We start from the raw sequence: 14,400 nt of genomic DNA, 5'->3' as shown, positions 1-14,400 counted from the left end.
TTAGTCATGAGATTCCAGGCAAGGTTAGTGGAATAACAAACATTATCTTTCCCCCCAAAAAGATGCCCCGCTCCGAAGCAAAAAATTATATCTATCATCTAAAATTATCTGTCGTTCGACTTTATTCGACATGTTTTTCTATTTCTGTCAGGTTTCAAATTTTTACCCCTTTATCAAAAATTGATTCATCAGTTTGGAGTAGAGAATTTGAGTATATCATATGCTTTAACTATAAAAACGACAATACAAACTGCTGACTCAGCAAGGCCAGCCTTTCAGCATTATCTCCTTACCATACTCGAGAAGAGTCAGAATAGGTCCCTCAGGAAGTGCATTATGTTCGTTTCTCTCTAAAGTATACATAAAAAAATTAACTTTAATTTAAAAAGAAATAATTGACAGAAAGTGTGACTTCGTAGAATACTATTCTGATTAATTAAAAAATCTTGAAAAAAGTTTCAACGATTTTCATTAAACTTGGCGTGCTGATTGTTTTTCGATTATTTCAAAAATCTTGCCGGAAAAGATTTTATTGCGTGTGGGTGATAAACTAGATAAAGTACTAAAATTGGAAATATAATTTTCAGGTCTGTACAGGCGCTACATGTAGTAGGTACATTCACTTACTGCCTTAAGAGGGGTCATCATCTAGCTGACAGTGTCAACTGAATATTTACTGAAATTCAGGGTTATAAAATGTCAATAATTGGTGTAACGGGCTCAGTGAGTACACTTACTCGTCAGTGTCGCAATTGTGGAGAGAACCGGTGAGTTGACATGGTGTACATATACATATAAGTGGGCTACTGTCAGGCCATGGGGCCAGTATTTTGGGTGAATGTACCTCGTCTAGAGAGGCATGTTACCGGTGGTGACAAGCAGGCTGGCCCATGGTAAGTGGCTGTAGCCCAGTATTGAAGTAAACTTGTGGAATGGTGGTTGTTGACACCTAGAGTTGGTCGACTCAATGGTTGCGAGGACCGAAGTTGTGGGTTTTATTGAATTTGTATTGTATTGATGTGCCTGATATACTTTAATTACTTGATTTGTAGTACTAGATTGTATAATATTTTTGATTAAACATTGTGTATAATAATGTACTAATATATCGTTCAACTGGTTGTTTTTATTTAATTGTAACGAATAGAATTATTTAGATAACTACTTGTCAGTAGTTGAATGTATCATATTTTGAATTTTTATATTAATTATTACAGTATAATAATATATAAATCTCCTTAACGAAAACTTACAGTTTAAAAAGTTAAGTATAAGGGTTGATTAAACGCCAAAAGGTACACAAATCAGCAAGTACCCATCAATCATTTCATTAGTACTTCATTGATATCATTTAAATAATTTTACTGCATTAAATTATCATTAATATTTTTTAGAATTTATTAGATGTCACAGACACTTATGCTGGTCATTTTCATCTACAAAATAGTTGTACAAGTAGCCCATCATTTAACTTAGATTGACTGTAATACCTATTTATCTATAATAATCAAACTATTAATCATAGGTTAAAGAGAAAAACGTTATAAAAAATCAAAAAATTATGGGGCTAAAAGATTCAAAAACTTTTTTGAAAAAATGCTTGCACCATCATATATCAATGATTTTGTTTATTTTATTCATTTATATTAATTTTTAAATAAAAATCGTCGGTTTAATTTCATTCTCCGATTAAATTGATTGTTACATTGCTTTATGTAGTAGTCAAGCATTGAAAATACGTAATAATTAATCTGGTTTTATAGTAAATAATATAGTTTTCTTCAATAACATTCTCGATCCAGGTGTTCTTTCAACAATGTCAGGGCCGGATTTAGATAAAAAGAGGCCCCGGGCTATTCCACTTATCTATAATAGTATAATAATATCTAATCTCCTTAAAGAAAACTTACAGCTGAAAAAGTTAAGTATAAGGGTTGATTAAACGCCAAAAGGTACACAAATCAGCAAGTACCCATCAATCATTTCATTAGCTCTTTCACCTCCCATTTTTAAGTTTGTAAATTACATGAGAGATAATAAAATACATCACAACTGTGATACTCTTTAACAAAAACTTACAGTTTAAAAAGTTAAGTATAAGGGTTGATTAAACGCCAAAAGGTACACAAATCAGCAAGTACCCAACATTTCATTAATACTTCATTAATATTTAAGTAATTCTACTGCATTAATTTTCATTAATATTTTTTTGAATTTATTAGATGTCACAGACCCTTATGCTGCCCATTTTAATCTACAAAATATTTGTTCAAGTAGAACACCATTTAACTTAGATTGACTGTAATATCTAATCAACAAACTATTAATCGCAGGTTAAAAAGAAAAACTTTATTAAAAAAAATAAAAAAAAAAATATGAGGCTAGAAAATTCAAAAACTTTTTTAAAAAAATGCTTACACCAACATTCATCAATGATTTCATTTATTTATTTATTTATTTTTAAATAAAAATCGTCGGTTTAAGTTCATTCTTCGATTAAAGTAATTGTTATTTTATTTAGTAGTCAAACGTTTATAATAATAGGTAACAATTATCTGGCTTTATAGAAAATAATATAGTTTTCTTCAATTACATTCTCAATCTAGGTCTTCCCACAGTATTATATATTTGGAATATAAGATAAATAAGATATGCATATTTTTATGACAGCTAACATAATTATTCCAGTATTTTACTATAAGTAAAATTAGAGGGACTACATTAAATTACAATTGAGAAATGAATAATTATTGTTGAATAATTTACTTGATATTACCTACGCGTTATTTGTGCTCACAAATACTTCGGAAAGACGAATTCTAGACTGAAATATTGTTTTAAATCCGTGATTCAAATTTAAATAGTAGCCGACTCTACCTTAGTCTTTTTCTACTTTAACGTGCATGTACATACTCGTACATACATGTGACTACTCAGAATAAAGAGCATAATAAAGATAAATCAGAAGAATAATTTGGAATAAAGCTAAAATAAAGTACCTATTTAATTATGAAGATATAATATACATTTTATCATAATTATAACAAAAAAATAAAATATTATGAATGAACAAAGGGAAGGGATTAGCTATGCGGTTAGCGTATTGGATTCCCACGTGGAGGTTCCGGGTTCGAATCCAGCTGCAGACCCTTAGATTTTCTCTTTCTAAGAGCTTCTTACAGCTCACTGTCCGGGTGATGGACAGTGTTGTCTGTAACGAGAGAACACTGTCCGGAGGCCGGCAGTGCACTGAAAAAAGCTCCGGGCGCCAATAACCTTAGATGTTGAAGCGACTTAAATCATAAAAAAAAGAAAAAGAAAATGAATGAACTGGCCAGCATAAGGGTCTGTGACATCTAATAAATTCAAAAAAATATTAATGAAAATTAATGCAGTAGAATTACTTAAATATTAATGAAGTATTAATGAAATGTTGGGTACTTGCTGATTTGTGTACCTTTTGGCGTTTAATCAACCCTTATACTTAACTTTTTAAACTGTAAGTTTTTGTTAAAGAGATTTTTGTACCTTTTGGATAGATTTTCCTTTTGTATGTTTTGCAAAGTTACATATCTGCTTTACAGATTTTTTTAAAATTGGGAATAATAAATTTTAATTTTATCATTATAACCTGAAAAGGTGTTGAGTCGGAGTTACTACCACTGGTGAGATCTTTTTAAAGAATGATTATAGTTGCGGTCCCCCAAACCATCCTCAATAACAATTTTTTTGAGAAAGCGTTTTGAATAAAATAAGAAGGTAATTTGTACGTAAATAGCAAAATTAAACTGCGATTTCAGTACTTCCCTTTAAGAGGAGTAAGAAAAATAAACTGCGATTACAGTACTTCTCCCTAAAAGGCGAAGAGGCAAAGATTTTGAATCGAACGACAATTCATTGGTGTAAATCGGTTCACTCATTGATAATTTTAACGATTGCAGTACTTCCTCTTAGTAGGTGCAAGAGCATGATAGCACTTCACAGCCACGTAGAGGAGCTTTAACCACTTCTTCTTGCAAAATTTTATCAAAATGGGACTAAGCGTTATAGAAATATTGGTAAACATAGTTTTAGAAAGGGTCTAACTTGGGTGGGGCAAACTCCCCTCCTTATGAGGCACAGCGTCGAGACTTTAAAAGTGCAAATCTGTACAAAATTTCGATTCGAATGACACTTCATTCATGAAAATCGGTTCACGTTTCGATAATTTGAAACGATTGCTATACTTCCCCTTAACAAGTGTAAGAGCAGATCGTCGCTTTAATGTAGTTAGGGGAGCCCTAACCCTGTCATCCTACCAAATTTTACCAAAATCGGGCTAAGATTTACAGAGTAATTAATGATAATAATTTTGGAGGGGGGCCTTACATAAAGGGGGCTTACTCCTCTCCCTTTCCATGTACAGCGTCGAGACCCCCAAAAGGCACATCTACATAACATTCCGACTCGAATGATACCTCATTCATTAAAATCGGTTGACGCGTTTAGGCGCTACGTTGTTTACAAAAAAGGTAACAACAACAACAACAACAACAACAACAACAACAACAACAACAACAACAACAACAAGAACAAGAACAATTTTTGAAAATGCCGTTTTTGCAAATTTTCGGCAACTTTTTTCTCAAAATCTATCAGATCTAGGTTGTTGCAAAAAAATTACAGTCATAAAGGAGGATTTGCCCTTTATTATAAAGAAAATTTGGGAATTTTATCTTTTATAGAAAAAGAGAAAAAAATTGTCAAAGTTGGGTGTTTTTCAACGTTACGCTTTTTCGTGCAGTTTTTGATGATCAACCCTTATACAACTGTCCTACCGGACAGTTTTAATACAGGGCGAACCATTGGCCGCATTCAGCAGACAAGAGCGCTACCAGATCGCTCCCAAAGGGAGCGCTTTATTTCTCTGAACGCTCTGCTACTAATATAACCTAAACATAACCTTTTTTCGAATTAATATTGGCGAGGAATCGGTCCAATAAAAAACAACTCGTCTTTTAAATTAAAAAGCGTTAGGCCATTTCAAAATCTGTTATTTATTAATCATATTTCAATTTTTTAACTTGTTATCAAAGAGAAAGAAGAGCACGCGATAGGTCACTTTTATGTATTTTTTCATCCCCATTTCTACTAAAAATATTGCCAAGGCAGTAAAGCTAGTATTTTTCTTAATATCGGGAAATAAGTAGTTTTCCGAGTGATTTTTCTAAGAAAAATCAAATGTTAAGAGCTTTAGATGTTCTTAAGCATACACGAAATGACTAAAAAATAATTTTACATCTGTTACAAACAAGAAGGTTTAATAATTATTTGGTAATTTTGGGAGAGTTGCGTTTAATTACCAAAAAAATTGGAAAAATTTCAAAATTGTTTTTATAAATACACGTACTTTGCTAGTAGCGATCACCGCTCCGTCGAAGGAGCATAGAAAATTTCCGCTCCATAAGATGGCGACCGCTCCCACAACATGTGAGAGCGATGCTAAAAGTGCGCCATTCAGCGGATAGTTCCGTAGCGCTCTTGTCTGCTGAATGCGCCCATTTAAGTATTGTCCATAGGCCTACTGTGTGTAGTACACCTAAAGGGGAGTTCAATGACGTATTGGCCAACTTCATATTTTCCACTGTTCTTGAGTGACGTCCTTTTAAGTTTTTTTCTAAAATCATTACTTTTTTCCAATAAAAATGTTATAACTCAGAAAGTTTTAGGTTTTTTTAAAAAAAGGTTAAGGTTTATTCAAATTCTTTTCTTTTTCATCAGTGTAGTTGTGTGTAAAATTGTTATTTGGAGTAAGTACATATGAATTTTTGTTTATAAAAATAGTACTTGTAATATTTCCTAACATTTTCTCAAATAATTCAGAGAGATCAGAATTATTATTATTTTTAAGTGCAATTTGTAACCTTTGACTTCCTTATTTTAAGATAATCTACTTTAAAAATTGACTACTGGTCCATCTAAAAGAGTTTTCAATGAATTAAACAACTTGATAACTAACACTGCTCGCGAACACGTTTTCTTGTAAAACAAACGTAATTTCTCATACAAAGGAATCCTGGAAAATGATGTACCGTTTGAAATAGTGATGGGCTATTTGAGCGGACTCGTTCCATTGGAACGAGTCCGATGGTGGAACGAGTTGATTCAAATCCCTATTTTTAAAAAAAGTGATTCCGCCCCGCCCCAAAAAATTTAGGCAAATAAAAATGAAAATGAGGCAGCAGAAGGTTTGGAACGATTAAACATAAGAACAAATGTCACGCAATTTATTATATTATTATATCATTAAATGTTAGCTTTCCCAGTTAATAACAAAACTATATTTCTTTAAAACACATTGAGTACTATCCCTAATTTCCAATTGCTCTGATAAATATAAAATTAACAACGTAATACAAATATTAACACAAAAATAGGCTAGTCAAATATAAATTAAAGCAATGCAGTTTTGTCATTATCTAGCTTGACCACTAGAAGACTGGAGTTAACTTACTTCAAGAGTATTCAAGGTAGAGAAACGGAAATGGGTAGGAAATTATTCCATAAAAATTCTAACCCTTCAAAATTATAATTACTCATAATATTTATTAACTAAGAATTGAATATCAAGCTTTTAAAATATTATCTTATTGTTTTACAAAAAGAAAAAGCTGTGTGCTTAATCTTAAACTTAGCGCTGGACACTCTTACTCTCATCTTCATTGGCGTAAGCTTGAACGTGTACATGTCAGCTAGACGGTCAAAGTAAAACTGGGCCAAAATTTAGTATTACCTAACTGGTTTACTTAGTGTAGTATCCCTCCCACTCTATCACCTATTTCACAAACATTCATCGATTGAAAATATTTTTTAGTTAAATATTCGTTTCATTGGAATACAAAAAACATTATAACGCTTTCTTAAGATGATTTGAATTTTTAAAATTTGTTTTTGTCCATTACTCTTATAAAATACGAAGAATTTCAAATAAAATATAATATACAAACACAGAATGATCTAGTGTGCAGGTGGAGTCAGTCGTAGTTACCATGACAACGGAACCGTTAAACGACTCCGGCCCAGCTCTAGCATTTTCATTGGTTAAATCCACTGGAGTTGGTGGAGTCGAATCCGGAGTGATTTAAATCCTTTTGAAACCGGTCTCGTTCCATTTTTTCGTTCACTGAATCTAGCCAATAGAAATTGCTGGAGCTGGAACCGGAGTTGTTTAACGGTTCCATTGCTATGGTAACGAGGACTGACTCCACCTGCATACTAGATCATTGTGTTTGTATATTATATTTTATTTGAAATTCTTCGTATTATATAAGAGTAATGGACAAAAACAAATTTTAAAAATTAAAATCATCTTAAGAAAGCGTTATAATGTTTTTTGTATTCAAATAAAACGAATATTTAACTAAAAATTATTTCCAATCGATGAATGTTTGTGAAATTGGTGATAGAGTGGGAGGGATACTGCAGTAAGTAAACCAATTAGGTAATACTAAATTTTGGCTCAGTGTTACTTTGACTGTCTCACGGTCATGTACACGGTTAAACTTACCCAATGAAGATAAGAATAAGAGTGTCCAGCGCTATGTTAAAGATTAAGCACACAGCTTTTTCTTTTCGTAAGATAATAAGATAATATTTTTAAAGCTTGATATACAAGTCCTAGTAAATAAATATTTCTTTATTTATGAGTAATTATCATTTTGCTTGAAGGGTTAGAATTTTTTTTATGGGAATAATTTCCTACCCATTTCCGTTTCTCTACCTTGGATCCTCTTGAAGCACGTTAACTCCAGTCTTCCAGTGGTCAAGCTAGATAATGACTAAACAGCATTGCTTTAATTTTTATAATTGACTAGTCTATTTTTATGTTAATTTTTGTGTTACGTTGTTAATTTTATATTTATCAGTGCAATTGGAAATTAGGGATGGTACTCAATGTGTGTTAAAGAAATATAGTTTTGTTATTAACTGGGAAAGCTAACATTTAATGATATTTTTTAATAAATTGCGTGACATTTTTACTAATGCATAGGGTAAGTACAGAGACCGGAATCGGTGAACGAGTTGTTGGAATCGATTCCAACCCTGGAACTGATTCAAATCCAACGAGTCCAAAGACGGACTCGTTCTGCCCATCACTAGTTTGAAAGCCCATTAAACAAGGAAACTTTTATAAAATGTGCCAGCACCTAGGTCTGATAATGATCACGTAAGGGCCTAATGAGTTTTCTTAAAAATTTCGATTACTTTTATTTTTCCAGCATTCAGAGGAAGATTGAGGCTGTTTGGAGAATAACTTATGCTTCGAAATGGTATCAATTTTTAGAAAATTTATCTGTCTTTCTAACCGTGCCATCAGAATCGAATTCGGACTAAAACTTTCTGCGTAATAACATTTTTATTGAAAAAAAGTAATGATTTTAGAAAAAAAAATTTAAAGTGACGTCACCCAAGGACAGTGGAAAATATGAAGTTGGCCAATACGTCATTGAACTCCTCTTTAGATGTACCTTACTGGTTCACCCTGTATATCAATATGTTAAATGTTAATATTATGTTATGTTTTTAGAATAGCGTAATTTTAATTTTGCTAACAATTGGAATGTAGGCCCCTCTCGATCCTGAGGCCCTAGGCTGAAGCCTAGTTAGCCTATAGGTAAATCCGGCCCTGAACAATGTTATATATTTGGAATATAAAATAAATAAGATATGCATATTTTTTAGACAATTATTAAAGTATTTTACTATAAGTAAAATTAGGGGGCTAAATTAAATTAGAATTGAGAAATGAGTAAATATTGTTGAATAATCTACTTGTTATTAACTGTGTGTTATTTTTGCTCTCGAATATTTCGGTAAGACGAATTCAAGACTGAAATATTGTTTAAAATTTGTGATTCAAATTTAAACAGTACCCAACTCTAACTTTGTCTTTTTCTACTTTAACGTCCATGTATATGTGACTACTCAGAATAAAGGGCTAATAAAGATAGATCAGAATAATAATTTGGAATAGAGTTAAAATAAAGTACCTATTTAATTATTGAAGATATAATATACATTTTATCATAATTGTAATAAAAAAAAAAATGAACTGGTCAGCTTAAGGGTGTGTGACGTCCAATAAATTCTAAAAAATATTAATGATAATTTAATGCAGTAAAATTACTTTAAGGATATCAATGAAGTATGAAGGAAATGTTGGGTACTTGCTGATTTGTGAACCTTTTGTCGTTTAATCAACCCTTATACTTAACTATTAAAACTAAGTTTTTGTTAAGGCGATTCTGTCTAGCTGGTGCCCCATCACCATCAATATTAGTTTTTCAACGTTACACTATTTTCGTGCAGTTTTTGACGATCAACCCTTATACAACTGTCCTACCGGACAGTTTTAATCACTGTTCTCAGACTTGGCTCCTTCACTCTTCCAACCAGCTGCCTCATCTCCAACAATATTATCACTGTTCTTAAACTCGGCACCTTCATTTTACCAATACGAGTGCCATCAATTGTAGAAAGTGCTTGAAGAATTAAGAAAAACTTCTGAAATATCTTCTCTCTTCAACTATTGTTCTCTTTCTATTCCCAAAGACCATTTCTAAAAATTGTGAGGTTGCCTCCCTTTGTCCACATCTCAACATATTGTTGAGGAGAGAGCTTGAGGATTTGGAATAAGTTCTGAAGACGTCTCTATTGACGTATTGCTGAAGCAATTGTTTGGTGGGGGCACCATGATCAATAGGATTTTTGTCATTGAAATCTGCAAAACAAATAGCCATAATAGATAGTTTACAGAAGGAGCAACAAGCAATACTTTTAACTTGCAAAGTGCCATCAGTTCAAGGAAAACACTGATAAATGAGGAATGAAACACATCCTTTCTATCCGCATTGAGTAACCAAGTCGGTTGAAAAAGATGTAAAAGAAGGTTTAATATAGTATTCGCCTACTTTATAAGTGGCAAGTCAATCCAAGGTTGGTTCAATGGTAAGGTGAGAATTACTTTAATGTATGCATAAGACTAAAACTATTACTCACAAATTAACTGAGTAATGTGGGTTTATGTGAGATCTTTCTGATCCAGGAACGTCCGACAAAACAAGGATCCATCAGAGTGTAATAGCAAAGGTGAAACAGAAGTAGCTCAAATTACTTACTTCACTGATATGGAGATGTGTAGTTGATAAGACTGGCAAAATAACAGACTATTACATAAATAGGTTACATATAATGCAGTAAAACATAAGTTAAATTTGAGTGTAGGATGGTTCTATATAAATCTAGTGAGTCGCCAAAATGGTTAAATACGTGTGCAAGATGGTCCTATAAAAGTCTAGTGAATTGTCATCATAACTTAGAATCGCATAATAAAAAGAAAAAAAAAGAGATCAAATTAATATTGCTAGGATGCGTCACATTCTCTTTGAACCAAACAATGAAGAAATCATAAGCCATACTGACATTTAAGGTTAAGTACGCCATCATTCTTAGAAGTTTGGTTAGAAAATTAATAATTAAATACTTAGAGGTAGTAAAACCTTAAAATATCTAAATGGAAGTTTAGTAAACCTTATTTAACCCCACCTAAAATGAGAGTATAACATGGTCTCTATGTAGGTCTAGTATAAAGTGACCACACGTCCCGATCTTGGCGGGACAGTCCCGCTTTTTGGTGGACTGTCCCGCGTCCCGCCGATTTTTAAAAATGTCCCGCTTTTTAGAAAATATCTGCATTTCTTATTATTACTGTACTGTAAAAATATATTACCTATTATTTATTAAATATTATGGTGAATATAAAGAAATAAAAAATACATTAAAAAAACACATAAAATGCATGCAGAGTAAACTAAATTAGGCAATGTACCGAGTTAGATTTACTCGGTAGTGTTCGATCATTGTCGTTAGGTCTCGTACATTGGGATCGTCTAATTGGGTGACATTAAAAAAGGAGATTTTATGGAAATATGTGGAAAAATCTTTTGAATTTTATTATTAATCATTTTCCGAAAAATAATATTTGCGAAAATGATCTTTTTGATGAGGTGAATATTTTGAAAATTGTAGAATTCGCGCCCTCTCTTCCAGGAACAAATGCAGCAACAGAACGTGTTTTTCCTAGTATCAATAAAATATAGACAACTGAAAAAACGCAGTTGAACATTAAAACTTTAAAATCTGTATTATTAAGTGTAAAATATAATTTGACCAATTCATGTGAAATATTTCACGACATTTTAATAAATGATCCGAATCTATTGCAAAGTATTCACTCGGATCAAAAATACGACCGTGAAAGAAAATAATAATTTTTTTAAATAAAAAATTTAATTTGATTAAAAATCATGATGTTCAAATTATTATTTTTTACAAATATTTTTATAGTTACCAATAATTGATAATAAATACATTTTTGTACAAGTATATGAATGTATACAATAAAATATATATAACTAAACTGTATTTCTCATTTCATACCATTTGTCCCGCTTTGTCTCAATGAAAATGTGGTCACTTTAGTCTAGTACGTCACTAACACGGCTAAATGGACCTATCTTGGTTCGGCGAATCGTTATGCTTATGAAGTCCAAATCTGAAAAAATTAATCGAAAAGTATTTGTCGGAGATACACAGAAAGGTGGCCTCGCCAAAACGTGGTTCGAACCATTAGTTGAAAAGTCATATAGTGAGTGATTAAATCAATTTGATTGATTGAAATTAAATTAATTCGGTGATTAAAATTTAAAGTTCAATCAAATTCTCAGTTTTATTATAATTTTATTTTAATTAAATTAATTTGATTAACGATTAAATTGAAAATTTTGTTCACTAATTGTCGTATGATTAAAAGTACGATTAATTTCGCCAATTAAATTCTGATTAACATTTAAAAAAATAATCAATTAAATTTATGATTAAATTGTATTTTTAATCAGTGCCCATCTCTGTCCTATACCAGTCCCTCAGATAGCAAGGGCACTGTAAATGATGATACCGCGACTCTCGCACCCCATCCTCACACCATGTACTGATAGATTAGTTACCCTTTGCGAAGGTATTCAGGTGACCAGGCCACACTAGCACACCTAATCTCTGCCGCCATCCTGAAATCTTCAGTGTTTCTGTCCAAGATCCTCATGTACCTTGCAGTGTCTATAAAACTCTAATGGTTCATGATAAACCTCCGTATGCCTAGAACCTCTCCAAGTTTAGGATTGTGTATACCAACCCTACTAATACCCTAATAATATGTATGAATTAACTTTTTAAACGTTTAGGCATTGAATGTACCAACTTTTTGATTAAAAAAAAATTCTCCCGTTTACGTAACCGCAGTTTAAAGGTAACCTTTTTTCAATCAATCATTTCAGCAACTGAGTTAACCATATTTTAAACTTTTTTAAAAAATCTCTTCATTCCCATGGCATCACAATACAATACTGCACACGTTGTAAACAATTGTAATACTTAATAAAGATTTAATTAACTATTTACATTAATATTGCTCAGATGACTGTTATAAGTAAAATTTATAATGGTAAAATTTTAGGTTAACATGAAGTAAAGATTTTAACATAAAATAAGTATTTAAAAGCATTCAATAAGTGATAAACAATAATAATAACAATAACAACAATAGGGCGCTAATGGCCAAGCAGTCAATGCGCCAAAAAATAAAAAAATAATAACATTTACGACAAAGAAAAATCTGTTTTTTCACAAATTTCTAAAAATATTCATAAAAATCACTAGCGAAAAGATCAGTAAACGGTAGATTCTATTAGTGTGGACCGTCTTTCTGAGTAGGACTCTCTGTGACTCCAGAGGGCTGCAAGAGAACAGTAGATGTTTTAGACTTTCGGTGCTAACATCGTAAGAGCAGGATGATCTAACGTTTTCAATTGGATTTAAATCCAAAATGCTTGAACCACTAAGTTTGCAAAAGCTGATAAGTTCCTCATACAAACTTCTTAAATAGTTAAAGGCAATATTTTTTTTTTTTTAATTCTGAATTGGCAAACAATTCAGTTTGCAAGAAAATGTTACAATTATTAGGAAGATATAATATTTTATGATGAATGAAAATGCAAATGCAAAAAATACTTTTAGCTATTTAAACATGATGGAATCAGAGCTAGCCTAGAGTGGTAGTACTTTACAGGTTTTGGAGTTATTAATTTTTTTTATTGAAGAATTAATAAATCAAACAGACTAGGGAAGCATTTTATAGATAAACCTTAAGCAAAGTGTGAAAAAAATTGGATATTCACAATTATTAAATTTTATAAAAACAATTATCAGACAAAAAAAATGGCAATAATAAAGAAATTATTGCTCAATAACTTACAAGTAATCTCAGTCACCGGATTTGAATCCAATTGAAGACATTTGCTGCCATTTAAAAGTACAATTGCGGGATAGATCAATTAAAACAACGAACTTTAAAAACTGCAATTACAGGAAAAAAGAAAGAAAATTGATTCTGGTTGGTTCATTCAATATCCTAAACGTTTAAAAAGTGCATATAGTAGCGCACAAAATCTCGTTTATCCAAATTTTTCATAACTCTAAAACAATACAATTGATTAATTAAATTAAAAATTAAAAACATTATTCTGACTTGTAGAAAATTTTAAATATTATTTATTACCCAGTTTGTAAATAAATGTTAAATCTTAATTCATATAAATTTAAGTGTAAGTGCTCTTTTCACTTACAAACTTTTCTACCAACTGTTAGCCTTAAAATCAATGATTTAATTGCCTGGTTATTAAAGATATCTTCTTTACGTCATATAATATTAAAGAACACTAAAAAATAGCTAGAATTTAAATTTTGAATAAAATAGTTTTACCAGAATTGAAAAAGAGTAGAATTTTTTTAGTTTTTAAAGAATTTTCTTCTAAATGGCTAATGAATTCTCTTGCACTTGGAATGTTAATTGCATATATATGTATCTATTACATTTTTCAGATTAGCAAGCTTCGCTATTCCAGACCCCAGCCGCGCTTTACGTTATGAGATGGCAAATGGCTTTTGACGAGGGAGATTAATTTTTATAAAAAACATGTATCTGTAACACGTTTTTAGAAAAAGTGATGTTGTTTCTGAAAAAATTATGACTGATTGCAACTGTTATAGAGGTATATTGTCCTGAGTACATCTTTCTCTCATATAATTTATTCTCATCTATTTATTTATAAGGAAAACATACGATAGTAGACATTTGTTCAAAATCAAGATTGTAATAGCGAAAGCAGTGCAATGTTTCCATTTGGGGATTCTCCAAAATTGAATCTAGAAAACAGTCCCAAAGCAGAACTTAACTGAACTGAGAGGAAAAAATAGATTTTATTAAAACTGTCCGGTAGGACAGTTGTATAAGGGTTGATCGTTAAA

The 14,400-nt window shown here is 31.4% G+C and overlaps 1 long non-coding RNA gene across 1 annotated transcript; it reads left to right on the top strand.

Annotated features, from left to right (window-relative positions):
• The first annotated feature begins 34 nt into the window (after window positions 1–34).
• On the top strand, window positions 35–1,116 carry LOC141459588 (uncharacterized). Its single transcript, XR_012461520.1, has 2 exons — window positions 35–338; window positions 588–1,116. It is a non-coding gene; the product is annotated as an uncharacterized lncRNA (long non-coding RNA).
• The last annotated feature ends 13,284 nt before the right edge of the window (window positions 1,117–14,400 follow it).

This window comes from Rhodnius prolixus, unplaced genomic scaffold (assembly GCF_049639745.1).
Source record: "Rhodnius prolixus isolate KJV_2025 unplaced genomic scaffold, Rpr scaffold_11, whole genome shotgun sequence".
Lineage (NCBI taxonomy): Eukaryota > Metazoa > Arthropoda > Insecta > Hemiptera > Reduviidae > Rhodnius > Rhodnius prolixus.
The sequence above is the reverse complement of the archived record's forward strand: the minus strand, read 5'-3'. Positions and strand labels throughout refer to the sequence as shown.